The sequence below is a fragment of the Dermochelys coriacea genome, chromosome 5 (assembly GCF_009764565.3).
Source record: "Dermochelys coriacea isolate rDerCor1 chromosome 5, rDerCor1.pri.v4, whole genome shotgun sequence".
Classification (NCBI taxonomy): Eukaryota; Metazoa; Chordata; order Testudines; family Dermochelyidae; genus Dermochelys; species Dermochelys coriacea.
Window position 1 is genome coordinate 113990779 of NC_050072.1, and position 17773 is coordinate 114008551.

Here is a 17773-nt window from a genome sequence, read left to right on the forward strand (position 1 = left end):
CCACTGGGATTCGTCCCAGACCTGCAACACTATGCAGTCCCACCAGTCTGTACTTGTTTCTCGAGTCCATAATTGGCGTTCCACGGCATGAACCTGCCCCATTAGCACCATGATGCCCACATTGGCAGGGCTCGTGCTTTGAGAGAAGTCTGTGTTCATGTCCTCATCACTCTCTTCACCGCGCGGACGTCGCCTACTCCCCTGGTTTCGCTTTGCCAGGTTCTGGTGCTGCATATACTGCTGGATAACGTGTGTGGTGTTTAATGTGCTCCTAATTGCCAAAGTGATCTGAGTGGGCTCCATGCTTGCCGTGGTATGGCGTCTGCACAGAAAAAAGGCGTGGAACGATTGTCTGCCGTTGCCCTGATGGAGGGAGGGGTGACTGATGACATGGCTTACAGGGAATTAAAATCAACAAAGGATGTGGCTTTGCGAGAAACTGAATGGCTCCCTCAAGAATAGAACTCAAAACCTCAAGGATAGAACTTAAAACTGGGTTTAGCAGGCCGTTGATTTCACGGAGGGTGGGAGGAGAAAATGAATACAAAACAAATCTGGTCTATTTCTTGTTTTGAGCTACTTCATCTATCTTTATAGATCTTGCTGGCAGCAGACTGTGCCATACAACCGCTAGCCATTGTCATCTCCTGGGTGCTCGGCAGAAGACGGTGCAGTATGACTACTGGCCATCGTCTTCTGCTGATTAAAAGACAGTGCAATGCTGGTAGGACTCAATCGCCATGAGACGAATCTTAAAAGGGAAATGACCTGGCTGAGTCACTCCCATGTTTGCCCAGGCGCCCCTGACCTTATCGAGGTCGGTTAAAAGAGCACCCAGGACTACGTCGATGATGGCTACCAGTCATACTGCACTGTCTGCTGCCAAAAGGCAATAAACTGCTGCTGTGTAGCAATGCAGTACCGCGTCTGCCAGCACCCAGGAGACATACGGTGACAGTTAGCTGAGTGGGCTCAGTGCTTGCTGTGGTATGGCGTCTGCACAGATAACTCAAGAAAAAAGGCGCAAAACGATTGTCTGCCCTTGCTTTCATAGAAGGAGAGAGGGAAGGGGAGGCCTGACGATATGTACCAGAACCACCCGCGACAATGTTTTAGCCCCATCAGGCACTGGGATTTCTACCCAGAATTCAAATGGGTGGTGGAGACTGCGGGAACTATGGGATAGCTACCCACAGTGCAACGCTCCGGAAGTCGATGGTTGCCTCTGTACTGTGGACACACTCCGCCAACTATATACACTTAGAACATTCGTGTGGGGACACACACAATCGACTGTATAAAACGCTTTCTACAAAACAGACTTCTATAAATTTGACCCAATTTCGTAGTGTAGACATACCCAAGATAGAGCAAAACAAAGAGGGGAGTTTCAGACATAGGGATCTTTTTAAGCTTCAAACTCAGCCATATATTTGAAAAAACAGCCAAAGACAGTATTCCACATTACAGATAGTATTAACAGCATACGAGTGTTCTCTTTTAAAACCAAGAACTTTTACATGCTGAAGAAGCTTTCGAAAATTTAAACAAAATAGTCTTAGTTAAGGGCACTCGCTGGTTAAAATAATACATACTGACACCTCCTGAATGCAGGTTACATGAGCCCTACTCCTCCCCCCTGCCCCTGGGAAGTCAGGCTAGGAGAGAGGTTTTACCACGGGCACAGGAACTAGGGGTGTGAGAGGTGCTGCAGCACCCCCAGACTCCAGGCTGCCAGCCCTGTGCACCCAGGGTCCTGGCTGCTGGCTCATTAGAGTACTACAAGTAAAATCCAGTGGCGCTGGAACATTTTGAATAATGGGGGTGCTGAAAGCCTCAGCTCAGGGGGAGGGGGTTAGTGGTCTGGCTTTCAGCACCCCCACTATTGAAAAATGTTCCAGCGCCACTGGGTTTTACTTGTAATACTCTTATGAGCTTTGACCATGCAGTTTTGGGACAGAAGACTGAAAGCCATTTACAAAAAGAGGGAGAGGTTAAGCAGTAAGATTTATCCAAATGGAAATGATGCAATATAGAAACATTTCATGTATGAGAATAGATTGGCTGGCACTGAAGTCTCAAGCTCCCATTAAGTGAAATGCACTGAGGTCTCATTTCTCATATATGCCATGTCAGCTTCTTCTTGTGCACCTAAGTGGTCCAGGAAATACCTTAAGTATAAATATTTTCTTCTCTTTCTTCCCCTCAGATATTTATTTTCTTAGATTTACAAAGCAGTTAGCAGTGCTAAAAGGGAAGATATTTATCTTACTGTAACTGGAGTTCTTTGAGATGTATTGTCCCTATCTGTATTCCAATGGGGATGTGCATGTGCTCCACACACCTGATACTGGAATAATCTTGCAAGCTGTGTCCTCTAGTCCATGCCTGCATTTCTGCTCTCCTCCTGCTCGGCACCAAGGATATAAGAGAGGAGCAGACCAATCACCTCTTCGGTTCCCCCTTTACCGCAAATCTTGCCAAGATCTGAAGCAAGGGGGGAGGAGGGCAGGTAGTGGAATATAGATAGGGACCACACATCTCAACAAACTCCAGTGGCAATAAGGTAAGTAACTTCCCACTCTTTTTTGATTGCTGGTCCCTTTGCATAGGTTCTGGAACTAAGGGTGCTGCCGTACCCCCTGGCTTGAAGTGGATTCCATCATATGGAGTGTTTACAGTTTTGTTCAATGGCTCTCAGCAGCCGCCTTTTATAAATTTTCCAGCACCCCTGTCCCTATGTATATTCCACTGTGACTGACAAACAAGCGGCACTCAGAGGGGAAGGGGTTGCAGGGATGCAGATGGTATAACTATTTGTTGAACTACTGCCCCAAAGGATGCATCAGTGGAGGAGTCCTGGACCAAGGCTAATGTCTCGAAAATGTGTGGATGGAATTCCACGTAGCTGCCCTGCAACTGTTAAGAAAGAATACCTAATGCCAGTAAGGCCACTTCTGTCCTTACCGCATATGAGGGAGGAAGCTGTGTGAATTGATGGAGTAAGATACAGCCAAATATCCACTTAGAAACACTCTGAGATGGGACAGCTTGACTTTAGACTCATTCTACTATGGCAACGAACAATTCAAATGCCTGTTTGATCAGTTTTGTTCTTTACAGGTAAAATGCCAATGCTCATCGCACATTGAAGGAATGAAGTCTCCTCTCCTCGCTAGAGCCATGGGGCTTTGGAAAAAAAATACAAGTAAGTGAACTGACTGGTTTATATGAAATTCCACAGCTATTTTAGGAATGAATTTTTGGTGTAGTTGTAGAGAAACTTTGTCCTTATGAAATATTGTGTACAGTAGATCAGCATTTAGGGCCCCAAGTTCACCTACGCTTCTGGCTGAGGTGATGGCAATGAGGAAGGCAATGTTCAAGGACAGGAGGGAGTTCCAGAAGATTTACATGCATTCTGGTCTCTTGGGGCATTCAAGGGCTTGTCTTGAATCATCATGTGATTGGCTGGTGTGAGCTCCCCGGACTAGCAGGGAGGCATCCGTAATTACTGCCTTGTCAAGTGTGGGAGATGGAACACCCACACAGACTAATCCAAGATCTTTCCACCAAATTAGTGAGGCCCCATTCTGGTGGGAACTGTCACTGTTCATACTCAGACATGCCAAACCCATGAAAAAAAAAAAAAACAGAAATTGGGCTTGTTATTGGCTTAATTGGCTTGTGAGTTGCTTGTTGGCTAGTTTTTGGCTTGTAGCAGCTTGTTACTTTTTTTTTTTTAAATCAGCTCCCGGCAAGCAGGGGCAAAGGGGGACAAGCAGGGGAAGGAGAGGGAGAGAGTAAGGGATGCACAGAGGGCCCACCACAATCCCAGACTGCACGCCGGAGGAAATCTAATCACAGAGTTTTGGGGTTCTTAGGGATTGGCTGATTTTGGCCTTATTTTGAAATGGGATTAGCTTGATTTTTGACTTTTTGTGAAAGTGGAGGTGCTTATTTACCATGTGAAAGTTCGCAACTGTGTTTATGTTGTGTTTATTTGGTACATAGGAGTTGGTGTATCAGGCTGCGTATGGCATGAAATCTGACAATCAGGTGATATGCCCTCACCCTGACTGAGTCTAGAGTAGCTCCTATAAATTCGATAGTTTGTCTTGGGGTGAAGATAGACTTTTCCATATTCACACAGACTCCTAGGTATGATAGAAGATGAAGCAGGGACATGGTTAATGCAAGGGCTTCTAAACATAGCCTGCCAACAGGAAACCAATTGCCTAAATATGTGAAGAAAGTGGAGCTGCTCCATTTGAACTTTTCTGCTGCTACTAGAGACTCTTTGGTGAAGATCAAAGTACAATTACTAGACAAAATGGAAGTACTGATAGTGGCCATGGACTACAATAAACCTGAGGAATTTTCAATGGGCAGGGCAAATGTCCATGTGAAAACACACATCTTTCATATCGAGAGCTGTGAACTTTCTTGTCCAGGAATGGTATTAGCAATGCCAGTGTACCATAGGAATTTTAGTTTGTGAATAAAAACAAGTCATCACAGGCCAAAAATGGGTTTCCACCCTTCCTTCTTTTGGGGAACTAGGAAATCTTTCAAATAGAACCCCTTTCCCTTGATGCTAAATAGGCACCCACTCTCACTCCCCAGTGGAGGAGAGATTCTACCTCCTGGAAGAGATTCTCCTTGTGAGAATGGCCTCTGAATGGTGACTGGGAAGGGATTTTTGGAGGAGATGGGGAGAGAAACTCAGTGGGATAGCCAGAATGGATGATATCCAGCATGCACTTGTCTGTTGTTATTTCTCTTCAGTTGTGGAAAGAGAGTGCTAAATGGCCACCAGAGTACAGAGGCTTGGGTGGAAATAGCATCAACAGTGTTTCACAACTCCCGAGTATCCAATCCAAAGTGCCTCTTTCCCAGAGAATGAGACTGGGTTGACGTGGAAGGTTTAAGATATTTTGACTTTTGCGCTCTCTGTCTTTTGCGAAGCAGTTCATAGGATTGCTGATGGTAAAATGGTTGAGGCATAGGCCTTGCTTTGTAGGCATGTTTGTGGTATTTCCTCCTAGGGGCTGGTGTATACGTAGTCAGAGAGCAGAGTCTTTTACTGAGAGCAAAGACTCAGTCTTTTCATTGAAAAGGTTGGTCTTGTCAAAGAGCAAGTCCCGCTACAGTGTTCTGGACCTCCCTGGGAAACTCCTAAAGAATGTGGCCATGATTCCCAGTGCATGACAATGGCCACTGAGCTCAATGTAGTATGTAATGACCTCAGATTGCAGTGAAATTCTGGCCACCAGCTTGCCTTCATCAATAAAGGCCTGAAATTAAGCCCTGTCCTGCTGAGGTAATTTATCCTTAAAAATCTAGGAATTTTAAATAATTTAGATAAAACTAACAAATTGTAAAATATTTACAGGTTTGAAAATAAGAAGGCTGAAGAAAAAGGAGAATCTCCGGACACTGGAGGTTCCAACTCAGGCTACGCTGTGATAAACAGGAACTGAAGAGGAGATTGGCCAGCCCAGCCCTTTTGCACATTTGGTACAGAGCATGAGGGGAACAAGCTCATAGGAGCACACCAACAGACACTGTTTTCAAGAATTCTCCAGGGTCAGGCACATGGAGTGTATGCATCTGTATAGTGGAACACTCAGAGGGGCAGGTGCTTAAAGAAGAATAGTAACTTGTCAACATTTCATGTTACAGCTCTGAAAACAAAATCTGCTATACTTACAGGTTTCATTGAAACTTAGGGTGATGGGTTTACAAACACAGATTCCATCTCAAGATGTTATTTCTGTCTCTCTCCAACCTGGAGGATTGACATTAAAGTCAAGGAGAATTATACTGGGGAAGGGAGAGGGCTGGAGTGTGCACAAGCTGTTGAACAAAGGAACAGAGCAAGGAAAGTTGAATGACTCTACATGTACAGGGACAGTAGTATTGCAAGTGAGCTCCTTGAAAGCCACCCTATTTCCCTCCCTGCTTCTGTGGAAGCCATTAATATAGCTACTGGCAGGAGCAGATCCTGTATACAGGCTCAGCCAGCAGTCTGTGAGCACAAGCTTCTCATTTTGTTTTTCAGAGGTTCCCACAGACTCAGCTCTCCTGCAAGTGCACATGCAGTTTAGCTGATCAATGCTCAAACCTTACCTAGAACATTCTGGAGAGTGGGAGAATGGGAATGGGGAATTATCTGGGAATGACAGGAACTTGGAAAGCCACCAAAAACAAGAATGACCAAAAAAGAAAAAAAAAAACAGAAAAGAAAAGTTCCAAAGGAAAACAAATAGACATAACAGGAAAGAACAGTTAGCAAATACAGACCAAAAGGGCAAATGCAGTGGGAAGTTTGTGGAGGTCTGGCATGAGTGGACATGGGACAGGGGGAAAAACACTGTATTGTGGCATAATTATATTTTTTTTAAAAAACAACAACAACAACTTCTGCAGGATATTAGAGCAGTGCAGTCATTTAAAAAAAACAGGAAACTGTTTCTATGACTAAATTAACACTGCTAAACAGCACATAATCTCATTTATTTTCTGGCATATATTTAAAGTATAGATACTAACATATCCAGGTATATTATAAACTATCCAGTTAATAAAACACCAAGGAAAACTATACATGTGCAATACGTGAAATAGACTCAACCAATATAGGGCCCTGTTGTGCTATGGGCTGTACGAAGAACTAGTGGGAGTCCATAAACTAAAGAATTTTATAATCTAGATTTGAGAAATTTGGGAAACTTGATCTAAGGATTATTTATTTAAAATAAAAACACCAAGGGGGAAAAGGACCAGGGAAATAAGACGCTGGAGAGCTAGATAGAGGATCCTGGTGGAAAGACAGCAGTTAGAAGAATTCAGATTGCTGCCTTAACCTGTTTTGAGGAGTGTGCATCTGTACACATATGCAGTGCCTCTATACTAAATTACATACTTTATAACTTAAAATTTTCCATTACACGTATTCAGTATGAAATATTCAAAAATCACCCTAAGCTTTATTCAATTAAGTGAGATCAAATGCAAAAGTTTTTCAAGCATAAAGCACGCGCTCCTAGTTGAGGACTAGTTACATGTTCTTGTCGTAACCCAATCCAAACAACAAGTGCCTACAATCTCATTTAGAATGTAAGAAAATAACTTGTACAACTTTTCCTTAAACCAGAAAAGGAATTTAAGGGCTTTTCCTTTAATTTAATGCACACAAGTTCACCTATGAGCACATAAACAGGAATAGAATTTTCAGCCCCAAAGAGGAATTCTTTGAGAAGATATCAGCAAATGAAGTCAGGGATTGTTATAACAGTAACTGCCCTGAAAACTTTACTGTGGTGTAATTAATTATGCAAAATACATTGATCACAATTAAAAAGTCAACATCCATCCAAAGAGTGATATCTGAAATATTTCATTCTTCTCTATACTTACCATAGGAAATCACTCCAGTATCTCAGTTACTACTATATTGCAAATGTGGGATAACAGATTTTTTTTTTAAATTGTGACTGTCGTATTACATGAAAGCACAACTCAAAGCATGATAACTCTACTGAATTTTGGAAGAGTTAAAAAAAATCAGAAATTTTGTGTTGACTATGCTGGAGAAGCTGGTCCTGAACAGCTTCTCTATCTGCACCTATTGGCATTATAGTTTACTATTGGTAAATGCTCTTGTAATGCTCTTCAAAGTGAAAGAAAATATAGCTCCTGCCAATCAATGCAACATTTTTCCAGTAAATTGCAGTAAGAAAATTATAGTCAACTTGTAAATGAATAAATATCATTTATGAGTGGGTGGGTGAGATTCTGTGGCCTGCGCTGTGCAGGAGGTCGGACTAGATGACCAGAATGGTCCCTTCTGACCTTAGTATCTATGAATCAGCTGGCACTTCTAAAGCACTTTCCATTTGTAGAAATCCAAGAACTTTAACGGAAGTAAATGTCATAATACTCATTTTATAGATAAGGAAACTAAGGAACAAACAGGCTTAGACTGGGATTTTGAAGCCCATTTCCAATAGGACTTGAGTGCCTAACTCCCTGAAGTGCCTTTGAAAAACCTCAATATAATGACTTTCCCAAGGTCACACAGCAAGCCAGGACTGCGAGCCCTTAAAAAAAAAATAAAAGAAAAAGAAAAAGAAAATGGGTTCTGGCCCTCTACCACTGTGTCCTATTCCTCAGGACCAGCGGGCCTCCTATTGCTTATATAAATGTGTTTGGTTTTACTTCTTGGATTTTTCTCCTTCCCTCCTCCAAAACCTGAAAGCCACTGGACTTCTGCTTGTGTTTATACACATTCTTATATACTGCATAGGACATTAACCTAAACCTGAGAAACTGACTGGAATCAACTAAGAACCTACATCTGTTAACATAGTTGGTTAGCAGTGACTGATAAAAAGTCATGAAGTATAAAGACTGATAATGGAGCCCTTGGAGAGAGAGACAAAGGAAATAAAAACCAAGTAGTTTTGAATTAGCACAGCATGTAGCTACCACTTATAACCATTAATTTTCTAGTTCTAACGTGAGATTAATTTTACTTCAGTCATTTCACACACACACACACACACACACACACACACACACCCCTACCTTACGGTCTTTGCCATTCAAAGAAACACCATGTGCATTCTGAATACTAGAAAATGGACTGTTGAACCAGAACAAAAAAACCACCAGTGTTCTTATAAATACACATTCCTCTGTCATGAATACACAAAAGATGCAAAATAAGTTTCAGAGTAAGTATTATTACTAATTAGTGCTCCAAAATAATGATGAATGGATTTAGTATCCAGTATAGTCTCTATTACTGTGACTTTAATCCACTGCAGACACAGACAGAATTGTTTCCAGACTGTAGTGTCCCATGTGCTGAGAGTTCACAGAAGCAGCCCTACGCGCACTAAGAGATACATACATCCTCAACAAGCATCTTGAAAGATCTGATTGATGTGAGCCTTCGGTCCATACTCTTGGAGAGTCAAAGGGCTAACCAAAAAGTTTCTTTCCCTACTAGTGTCCAACAACATTCCACTTACTTGTGAACAGTTTTGTTTTCCTTACTCCCCTTATTCTAAATTTTATAGTAAAGTCTTGCATAGCTTTGTCTTCACTAGGGTAACAAGACTCCTATTACACAGGAAAACTTCAAGTTAGGGGAGAAAATGAAAAAAAAAAAAAACCACAGAAGAAGAGTATTTTACAGCTACATGAACATAACTGATTTGAGAAAAAAATAACTGCAATAGACGATGCTGAAAAGAAAGGCAGTGGTTCTCTTGGAAAAGATGGTTAAAAAATAAGCTAATTCCTGGAATGCACACAACATGCACTCACTCTCCCTCATGATGGCTCAGTACACTTTACAGACTTCATGGATGTGAACCTGGGAAGGGTGCATCACTCACAAATGGTGAAGTCACGTTTGAGTTATGGAAGTCATCCCAGACAAATGCTAATAAAACCTGGATAAGCCATGCCATCATGTATTCGGTGACTCCTACATATTCTGAAAAAAAAAAAAAGTTTTATAGTTGTTTTAGAGAAACACTTTTCTTACATGGACACAGATCTTCCTAACACTTCATGTAATCCAGGTGCTTTGGTTATCAATTAACCCTTCTCCATTCGCTATCTACATTAAAGGAAACTCCACCAGCAAGAGCTGGGATTCACTCCAAAGGGAAGATTAGCAGTGTACATGTGTCCCATCCCACCCCTTTGCCATGAGAGCTCCGCTCCAAGCTTCAAATGGTGCTCTATTGCAGTTCCTTGGCCATACTACTCTGTAACTGACCCTGCTACTTTGGCTTTGGGCCCCTTGGTGAAGTAAATATGTTCTACTGCTTGTATTGCTATATTCTGACCCAGGTGTACTTTCTGCCATTGAGGAAAACTTTATACATTCCCTATGCTCTACCAATCCTTTTCCCGTAGGTACTGTGTTTCCTAAAATGGAAATTTATTTACATGTTGCTTTTAAACAACCTGAAGAGAATTCAGTCATGCCAAAACATTCTTTCATACAAAAATACTATGACAATATCATCACAGCTATGATTACAGTGTTTATTAGTTAAATGTTGTTACAAGACCCACAGAGGAAGCAGTAAACAATTACTCACTAAATTTAAAACCAAATTTATAAATTCAAACAAAAATGGTGTTAATTTTTCACAGTTAAGCATACAATAGTCAGGAAATGCCAATTTAAAACTCACACAGGTTTAAAGCTTAGTTCTGTTTTCTTATGTATACAGATTGCAATCAATCTTGAATTACGCAATCATACCTATTTCTCAACTACAGTGGCAATTTTCCTACATCCTTAGTGTCACATCTAGTAGCTTGTAACACTCTCATTGGTTTTATACATAAACCAATGTTCAATATATCTTTATTGATTTGCCATTTTATAGAGCAAGTTTTCTGTACGCTAGTTATGGGTTTTAATAATTGTCAGCACCCATGTGTTATACAGCCTCTGTTACAGGCAATCTAGAAGATAAGGAGGGAAACCACAAAGTTAACATAGCTGTGAACTCAGATGACCTATAAATGCCAATTTTAATAGAGTTAATTTTCAGTATTGCTCTGTATGGCATACACACCAATATCTATGTTTTATAAGTACAATTTTACTGAGTATTTTCCATGTACTTCCACAGACTTTCTGGCATGCCCAAATAATTACTCAGTACTACAAGAAGGGTATCTAAGGTTGTAGGGAAATTGTGTGATATTGTATGTATTTTAATGCATATGTATAAAAGGGGAAAGTTAACATTGCAAGGACAACCTTAACTCTGGCATTTTCTTCCATCCAGAGTTTATCCCTGCAATCTTAGTTAGGCTATACCTTCACCAAAGAATAGTTCTCATATGTTAACCATCCTGCTATAAAAATATAGTGGAAAAAAGTGAGAACAAGCATTTGCATGGCAATTTTGTAGCTGGCATTGCAAGGTATTTACATGCCAGATGTGCTAAACATTCATATGCTCCTTCATGCTTCAGCCACCATTCCAGGGGACATGCGTCCATGCTGATGACTGTTTCTGCTCGATAAACTAAAGCAGTGCAGACCGACGCAAGTTCATTTTCATTATCTGAGTCAGATGCCACCAGCGGAAGGTTGATTTTTTTTTTTTGGTAGTTAGGGTTCTGTAGTTTCCGCATCAGAGTGATGCTCTTAAGATTTCTGAAAGCGTGCTCCACAGACTGTCCCTCTCAGATTTTGGAAGGCATTTCAGATTCTTAAACCTTGGGTCGAGTGCCGTAGCTATCTTTAGAAATCTCACATTGGTACCTTCTTTGAGTTTTGTCAAATCTGCAGTGAAAGTGTTCTTAAAATGATCAACATGTGCTGGGCCATCATCTGAGACTGCTATAACAGGAAATATATGGCAGAATGAAGGTAAAACAGAGCAGGAGACAAACAATTCTCCCCCAAGAAGTTCAGTCACAAATGTAATTAACGCATTATTTTTTAATGGAGCATCATCAGCATGTTCTCTGGAATGGTGGCCGAAGCATGAAGGAGCATATGAATGTTTAGCATATCTGGCACGTAAATACCTTGCAATGCCAGCTACAAAATTGCCATGCGAACGCTTGTTCTCACTTTCTGGTAACACTATAAATAAGAATAGGGCAGCATTATCTCCCATAAATGTAAACAAACTGGTTTGTCTTGTTAGAGACAAACTTGTTAGAGATTATCTGAACAAGAAGTAGGACTGAGTGGACTTGTAGGTTCTGAAGTTTTACATTGTTTTGTTTTTGAGTGCAGTTATGTAACAAAAAAAAATCTACATTTGTAAGTTGTACTTTCACAACAAAGACTGCACTACAGTACATGTATGAGGTCAATTGAAAAATATTATTTCTTTTGTTTATCATTTCTACATGCAAATATTTGTAAACAACAATATATTCTTTGATGTCAATTACAACACAGAATATATATGAAAATGTAGATAATCATCCAACATATTTAATAAATTTCAATTGGTATTCCATTGTTTAACAGTGTGATTAAAACAGTGACTAATCATGGTAAATTTTTTTAATTGTGATTAATTTTTGAGCTAATCATGTGACTTAACTGTGATTAATTGACAGCTCTAAAATTTGTAAACACTTTTCGTTTTATTTGTACTCACATTTAATTCTACTGAGCATCCGATGAAGTGAGCTGTAGCTCACGAAAGCTTATGCTCTAATAGATTTGTTAGTCTCTAAGGTGCCACAAGTACTCCTTTTCTTTTTGCGAATACAGACTAACACGGCTGCTACTCTGAATACTGAGCACAGGCTATACCTTTGAAGTTATATCAGAATTTTTCCATTTCACAGCAGTCCTTCAATGTCTCAGAACCAATTCCCCTGCTGTGGGAAAGGTCACAGAGAAGAAAAATAAAATCTGCTTACTGAAGTCCTAAGTGCTGGTTAGGTATCTCCAGTCCAAATCCAGGACTGTGCAACAAAAATTGGAGAAAGCCCCTCACCACGGGTCCGATCCATCTCATAAAGTCAAAGCAAGGATTTCCACTGACATTAATGGTAGTCACATCAGGCCCCATTCAGTATTCCAGCCTGGGACAACTGCCATAAAAGTTTACTAGCCCAGACCCAAAAACTACTATTTACCCACTCTTCGCCATAATGACTGATAATGCTAAAACCAACTGCTATTTTATACACCTATACAAAATATAATAGTTCCAGAAGAAAGAGCAAGTTGAGTTTTGCAAATCTCCAGTACCTGCTGGACTCAATCCTAGTGTTCTTCTACTGACAGAAGAAAGAAGCAAAAGACCTTTTCATGAATCAGAACATAATAAGCTGCCTAAAACCTCAGAAATGGAGATACCAGTGTTGGGCAGATCTCCAAGGAAGTGTCACAAAATTAAAATGTCCGTTGACATGAACTCAGAGTTCATGATTTGAATGATGAAATTAACAAGCCCCCGAGAGGGAACATTAGTAAAGCTGTATAAAAGGAGCTGTCATGTCTTGATAGTACACTGGCAACCAATCCCACTACATTATTTATCTATCATATTGCCATTTTGCCCTTATCTTAAAGGCACAGTACCAATTGCACACATTTATTATCCTTTGACACCTGCACATAGGAGGCAGTATAAGCAAATTTAGGCCAATAAGAAACAGCTTCTTGCAGATGGATTGTAAGTAAAATAAATTGTTTCTTTCCTTATAATAAAAGGCACAAATGTTTGTAGATATTTCCAGTTGTTTATCTGACAACCGTCTGGACAGAGGTTAAAGTAGCTCTAGAAAAAATAAATGCCATACCAAATTTTGTAGTCAATTTGGCAATAGGAGGATGGGGATGAAAAAAGAAGAAGAATTAATTATTTTTTCTAGCATATTCTATACTTTCCCATCTGATCATGAATGGCATTGGTATTCAACACTATCCTAAGCTTTGTAGACAACTTAAATTCAACATTAATATGAATATCATATGTGCATAAGACAACATGAGTGTGCAGCTAATGCGGAGACAATTGTTTACACAGGATGTACACAAGGATTCTAGGCCTGATTGTTCCTCATTCAGCATTACTTGCATGAGTAAGGGAACGGTATAAAGTTGTATAATTACAAGTATCCTGAATTACAAATTTGAAATCTCTGATCAAGTCTATTCTACGATGACCAGAATGTGAACATATACTCTATGGGGAAGTTAGGAGCTTTGGTATGCAGGTGATAACCAAAACAAGTACAGTATTCAAGTAACAGACACTTTCTTTGGTCAAAGAGAAGAAAAATGTAGCATTTGTCAGGGTATCATGAACAAAAAAAGAGCCATACAGACAGAAGGTTTATTCTCCTTAAATCTGAATACATAAACTGAAACAGTCCTGGTTTTGAAGCACTATAGTTTATTCAAACCACATTTCTCTTTTTGAAAGTGCTATGAGTAAATCAATGATTGAAATTTAGCAATAACCTACTTTCCTGTGACACTCATTTTATGCCACTGACAATCTGCATCCAGTGGAACGACATATGGTTTTTGCCTAAAACACAAAGCTGCTTCTGTGTATAAGGGATTTTAAAGGCAAAATGTGTATGATTTTTAAAAAAAAAATCTTGGCTGATGTGCCATATAATCTGATCCTAAGTAGCGATTTTCATCATTTTCCTTTTGCTCTAGACAGGAATTAAAAAAATAAAGTAAAAAACCACACACACCTGCTGAGTACTACATTTTCAGCATAGATGATAATCTGCAGATAATTAGTACCAGAACCACAATAAAGAGAGAGTACAATTCACATTCACGTTTTGCTAGATTTTGGCTGGAGTAGTCTACAAAAATAGTTGGCTTTTAGTCATGAAATTCATGTAGTCTGTGTTTCCCCAGTTCCAGCTTTTAAAAATCAGTAAGTTGTTTGCATTTTAATCAATTAAAATTAAGTCTATTGAATGTAACTTTAGAATAGCACAAGACACTGATTTATGTGCGTAATCAAACTAGAACACAAACTAACCTTCTGTGATTCTACTATGCAACTGAGAAAACAATAGAATATACTAACATACAAGAGGCAGATCCTGAAAAAGAGGGCTAAAAACTAGGGCTGTCAAGCGGTTAAAAATTGCGCTGTTAAACAATAATAGAATACCATTTATTTAAATATTCTTGGATGTTTTCTACATTTTCAAATATAAAGATTTCAGTTACACACAGAATACAAAGTGTACAGTGCTCACTTTTGTTTTTTACAGTGAAATATTTGTAATAAAAATATAAATAGTATTTTTCAATTCACCTAATACAAGTACTGCAGTGCAATCTCTATCATGAAAATTGAACTTACAAATGTAGAATTATGTACAAAAAAATAACTGCATTCAAAAATAAAACAATGTCAAACTTTAGAGCCTACAATTCCACTCAGTCCTACTACAGCCAAATCGCTTATACAAATAAGTTTGGTTACAATTTGCAGGAGATAATGCTGCCCACTTCTTGTTTATGTCACCTGAAAGTGAGAACAGGCATTCACATGGCACTGTTGTAGCCAGCGTCACAAGATATTTATGTGCCAGATGCACTAAAGATCCATATGTCCCTTCATGCTTCAACCACCATTCCAGGGGACATGCGTCCAAGCTGATGACTGGTTCTGCTCAGTAACGATCCAAAGCAGAGCAGACCAACATGTTCATTTTCACGATTTGAGTCAGATGCCACCAGCAAATGGTTGATTTTCTTTTTTGGTGGTTCAGGTTCTGTAGTTTCCACATCGGAATCTTTTAAGTCTTTTAAGACTTCTGAAAGCATATTCCACACCTCTTCCCTCTCAGATTTTGGAAGGAACTTCAGATTCTTAAACCTCGGGTCGAGCCGTAACTATCTTTAGAAATCTCACATTGGTATCTTCTTTGCATTTTGTCAAATCTGCAGTGAAAGTGTTCTTAAAATGAACATGTGCTGGGTCATCATCCAAGACTGCTATAACAGGAAATATATGGCAGAATGAGGGTAAAACAGAGCAGGAGACATACAATTCTCCCCCAAAGGAGTTCAGTCATACATTTAATTAATTCATTATTTTTTAATGAGTATCATCAGCTTGGAAGCATGTGCTCTGGAATGGTGATCGAAGCATGAAGGGACATACCAATGTTTAGCATATCTGGCACATAAATACCTTGCAATGCCGGCTACAAAAAAGTGCCATGCGAACACGTGTTCTAACTTTCAGGTGACATTATAAATAATAACCAGGCAGCAGTATCTCCCATAAATGTAGACAAACTTGTTTGTCTTAGCTATTAGCTGAACAAGAAGTAGGACTGAGTGGAATTTAGGCTCTGAAGTTTTACATAACTGCACTCAAAAACAAAACAATGTAAGAACTAAAAAAATCTACGTTTGTAAGTTACACTTTCACGATAAAGAGATTGCACTATGGTACTTGTATGAGGTGAAGTGAAAAATACTATTTCTTTTGTTTATCATTTTTACAGTGCAAATATCTGTCAAAAATAATAATATAAAGTGGGCACTGTATACTTTGTATTCTGTGTTGTACTAGAAATTAATATATTTGAAAATGTAGAAAAACATCAAAAATATTTAATAGGCATTCTATGTTTAACAGTGCAATTAATTTTTTTTAATCACAGTTAATTTTTTTAAATTAATTACGTGAGTTAACTGCAATTAATCCACAGCCCTACTAAAAACATATTCAATTAAGCTGCCAGATGTATTGGACAGGTGTTTGACAGGTTCCATGCTTGCATCGTTGGGTAAAGCGATTTTGGATGATGCTGATGTTTTCAGAATGTCAAGCTTATGTCGTGTCTCCTACACTTCCTCCAGGGACACGTCAAGGGAATCTGAAACTCTCCTATAGACACCCTGGCAATGTCTGAAGTTGGCCCCTGCGCTGTGAGGAGGGGCCATGATGGTGTCGTCCAGGACAGAGGAAAAAAAATAGGTTGCTGGTTCGACATCCTCGTCAGAGATTTCTTCCTGTTCTCCCGTCATCTCTTCAGGGTACTCAGATGGTCCCAGTACCGATGGCACAGGTGACTGCTGTGTATCTTCCCTGTGTGGGCTAGAGGTTTTAGGTGGTGAGGGGGATATGCCATCCATAGGGCCCAATACTGCCACTGTGGAGGAAAGGGCATCGGAGCCATACAAGAGTGCTTGTACCACTGTTGTTCTTGGCCCCTGTATAGTATCGCTTGTGTGGCAGGGCCAGATTGATCGTTTCACGGGTGGGAGAAGAGTAGTGTGAGGGGTATGTCAAAAATGGGGGAGCAGATGATAATGAAGTGGTGGGGCAGCTCAGTACAGACCATGCAGAGGTGAGCTCGGTGCTCAGAACAGGAGAGTCGGGTGTCAAGGACACCATAAGGTAGTGGTGGGCAACCTGTGGCCCGTCAGGGTAATCGCTGGTGGGCCGCCAGACAGTTTGTTTACATTTGCATGGCTGCCTGCTGCTCCCAGTGGCCACGGTTCGCTGTTCCTGGCCAATGGAAGCTGCAGGAAGTGGCACGGGCTGCAGGGACGTGCTGGCCACCACTTCCCACAGCTCCCACGAGTGCCATAAGGTTTCAGGGAAGGAAAAATTGTTGTGGTGCCAGCTGCTGTGGAGCAATTGTCTGCAAGGGTGCACTTGTCAATTGTGCTATACTGACAGGAGGTGGCAGCATAGGCTGCAGTTGCTTTGATGTGCCTGGTGCCTCGTGCCAGGACAGCTCTACTGGTGCCAAGGCATGGGGTTTCTGTTTCCCCTTGGTGCCTACATAGGAGCTAGCTCTCTTGGAGTCTAACTCTCACAGTACCCACAATACTGGAAGGTCCTGCTATCTCAGCGATAGAGCCTGTCGGTACCGATGAGGTCTCTTGGTTTGGGGAATGCCGTTTTTTTGGTTGGTTCCTGAGCCAGTGGGGACAGCATATGCTTCATAGCCATCTTTTCAGTTGGGTGGTCTGTCGCGTGAGTCACAGACAAAGAAGAGCCCTTGTGAGAGGCTGCAGTTGGTGAACTGTGTCCCGGGGTGTCCATGCTTCTGGCTCAAAGACGGGCAGAGACACTTCTCCATGAGCAGCAGTTTATGCTTGGGGCACGTGTGCTTCACCTAAGCAGCCAACACAGTGAGTGTGTCCAACTGAAATTGATACTGAAAGCCTCCAGGCAGCATTTAAAGCCTGGGGAGCCAGGCATGCCCCTGAGAGGAGTATTTCCCTCTCCCCCGTGAGGGAAGAACT

At 40.6% G+C, this 17773-nt stretch overlaps 1 protein-coding gene across 6 annotated transcripts in view; it reads right to left on the bottom strand.

The window, feature by feature from the left end:
* Positions 1-17773, bottom strand: part of MLLT3 (MLLT3 super elongation complex subunit) — a 235518-nt gene that overhangs the window by 97943 nt on the left and 119802 nt on the right. The window lies entirely within an intron of this gene.